Consider the following 2,784-nt stretch of genomic DNA (forward strand, 5'->3'; position numbering starts at 1 on the left):
CACAAGTTGACAAGGACATGCCTGAATGGGAAGCTCGAAACAAAATCCCAATCAAGATAAGGCCATCGTATGTGGGCATTAATGACGTCTCGTCGGTGCACAAGTGGATGGCCCATGACCAGTTCAAGCCTAAGAACCAAGTAAAAGAGTTTAGAGCACCAGCTTCTGAGGAGGGCACCACTAGCAAACTGCACAAAGGGTTTAACAAGTATCCAGCTATTGATAACCTCAAATGGTCAAATGATTGCCCAGATAAATATGAAAAAGGCAAGAACTCCCTACCAAACCGAGTGATACAGTGCTTGCCACATGGAATGAGAAAGTTCCACGATTGGTACTTGTGTTCTCAGATAACAGAACTAGAAATCTTACAAGCATGAATCCCTATCGTTACATTTGGAGCCCCAGGTGGACAAATTGCTGTTGAGTTTAAGGATATCCAGGCATGCTTCCACCTTGGACGAATGAAAATGAATCTAATTTGCATATGGTGCCTATAAGTCCTTGCCCTCTCGATATGATATGAATGTAATCTTTTAATTTTGTTGTAACTAACCCACGCCGTGATTTGTAGAATGCAAGCAGACTTTGTGAGAAAGAGGCCAACTCTAAAACACGGGTATATAGACCCTTCACCTGTAGCATCAACAAATTTTAATTACCCTAAAGAGTGGAAACTAGATTGCAAAGAACTAGGAGGTGGAAAGACACTTAAGGAGAAAGAGGACATTAGGAACAAGAAAATATTGGAAGAGTCCCTCAAGGTTGCGGCATACATTGCTCTATGTTTTAAAAATATCCAACAACACGATAATATATGGATACCATACCACTTCAAGTAAGTTCGACTGTATACTTTAGCTTTGTTCAATATACTTTGTTCGATGCAAAAGAGCTTTTGTGTTCCTTTTATGACTAAATTCATGCAGCGATCACTGGATTTGCATAGGCGTCTGGCTCTCACATAGCATGGCATGGGTCTTTGATTCAGCGGATTTCCCAGTCGAGACATACAAAGACTTCATAGCGATTGTCAAGATGTATACATATTGACAATCCTCATTTTAGCTACTATGTTTGTATACATACTTGTAAGGTTCAATGTGGGATACTAACAAGTTGCATTTGCTAAAACCATTGGAACAGGGCATTCAGGCACTATGTCTAGGAACATAAGGGGAGGCATCATCCAAATAGGAAGGAAAAGTTGTATGTTAAAACTCTATGTGCGGTAAGTGTCATTTACTTTGGTACTCCATATATTACGTGTCTGTCAATAGCATTACTTAACATCTCCATATGCAAAACACACAGTGCCCCAAGCAGAAGCCTGGGAGTCTACATTGTGGATACTACACATGTATTATGATGAGTACCATCGGTGGCTACAACAGAAACCCCAATCTGGTAAGTTTGAACCTCTTCGCTCGTAGTATGAAAAGTTCGCATATGTTGTGATATAGTAAACCTAAACTTGTTCTCTTGTAGTTGGAGAAAGATAAAGACACGAGAAGGAACCCATACAAGGATGATGAGCTCTTAGAGATGGTCGGCGACCTTTGCAACTTCATAATGGACCAGATTGTGTACCATAAAGGCACTTACCATCATCTTCTTTCTGACTTAGGTAGTAATCCTCTATACCAACACCTTCGGGAGACTGATAGGATAGCCCTAGGCCGTTGATGATAATGTGGACTTGTGGTATGGTTTGGATAAGACTTTGGAATGGTTTGGACTTTGTTTTGCATGTGGACTTATGGATTTCTTAATGGACTATGTTATAATGATGGACTTCATAATGGACTATGTTGTAATGATGGACTTTTGTGAATTATGACTTGTGATGATGTTCTAAATAATGGTCTCGTGTTTGTGGATGTATATATATATTTGTGGTGGTCAGATTCGAATTTGACTTATATATATATGGTCAGATTCGAATTTGACTTATATATATATGGTCAGATTTGAATTTGAGTTATTTATTTTTTTTGCTGGAAAATCCACTGTAGGGGCGGTTCTTGATTGAACCGCCCTTACAAATACACACAGCAGGGGTGGCTGATGATACAACCGCCCTTATAGAAGTCCACTACAGAGGCGGCCGATATTACCAGTCGCCCTTACAAAGGGCAGTGTAGGGGTAGCTAAAAACACCAGCCGCCCCTATAGAGGGCACTGCAGGGGCGGTCAGGAAACCGCCCCTACAGAGGCACCCTCTGTAGGAACACCCTGGGAAGGGCGGCTAGCGCAGCCGCCCCTACAGAGGCTCTAGAGCCGCCCCTACAGTTAACTTCTATAGTAGTGCTGGCTGTCCTTATATAGAGTTCGGAGTCAGGGCTTATACATTGAGGAGGTTCTCCCGACCGAAGGGTCGAGAGCATGAAGGAGGGCCTAGCTAACTTGACTTGCAAGCTATGTCGTCTTCTAGTGCATGTTCGGTCATGGCTATCGTCATGGTCTTCTGGCCACGTTGTAGTAGGACATGACGTGGCGCTACTATGTTGGCCGTGGTGGCACTATAGCCCCGATGGTGGTTCATTAGCTGTCATATGCAACACGGTGTCCGTCATGGCCTTTGTTATCGTCTCCTGGTTCCCAGGGGCGTCATACCCAAAGTAGGTAGCTGCCCTGGGTCATCGTTCCCTTGGTCGCTTTACGGGGTCGAGGGCCATGACCTAGATCATTGGGGTCGGGATGCTCTGCCGGTCTGGATGGCCTTTTTGTCGAGCCCCTTGTCATGGATCCTCATCCCATAGTGGGTGGGATCATACAAGCATC

General features: G+C 43.6%; 1 long non-coding RNA gene across 1 annotated transcript; it reads left to right on the forward strand.

The window, feature by feature from the left end:
* The first annotated feature begins 929 nt into the window (after positions 1-929).
* Positions 930-1,721, forward strand: LOC136474386 (uncharacterized). Its single transcript, XR_010762913.1, has 4 exons — positions 930-1,040; positions 1,147-1,231; positions 1,315-1,407; positions 1,489-1,721. It is a non-coding gene; the product is annotated as an uncharacterized lncRNA (long non-coding RNA).
* The last annotated feature ends 1,063 nt before the right edge of the window (positions 1,722-2,784 follow it).

The sequence above is a fragment of the Miscanthus floridulus genome, chromosome 8 (genome assembly GCF_019320115.1).
Source record: "Miscanthus floridulus cultivar M001 chromosome 8, ASM1932011v1, whole genome shotgun sequence".
NCBI lineage: Eukaryota > Viridiplantae > Streptophyta > Magnoliopsida > Poales > Poaceae > Miscanthus > Miscanthus floridulus.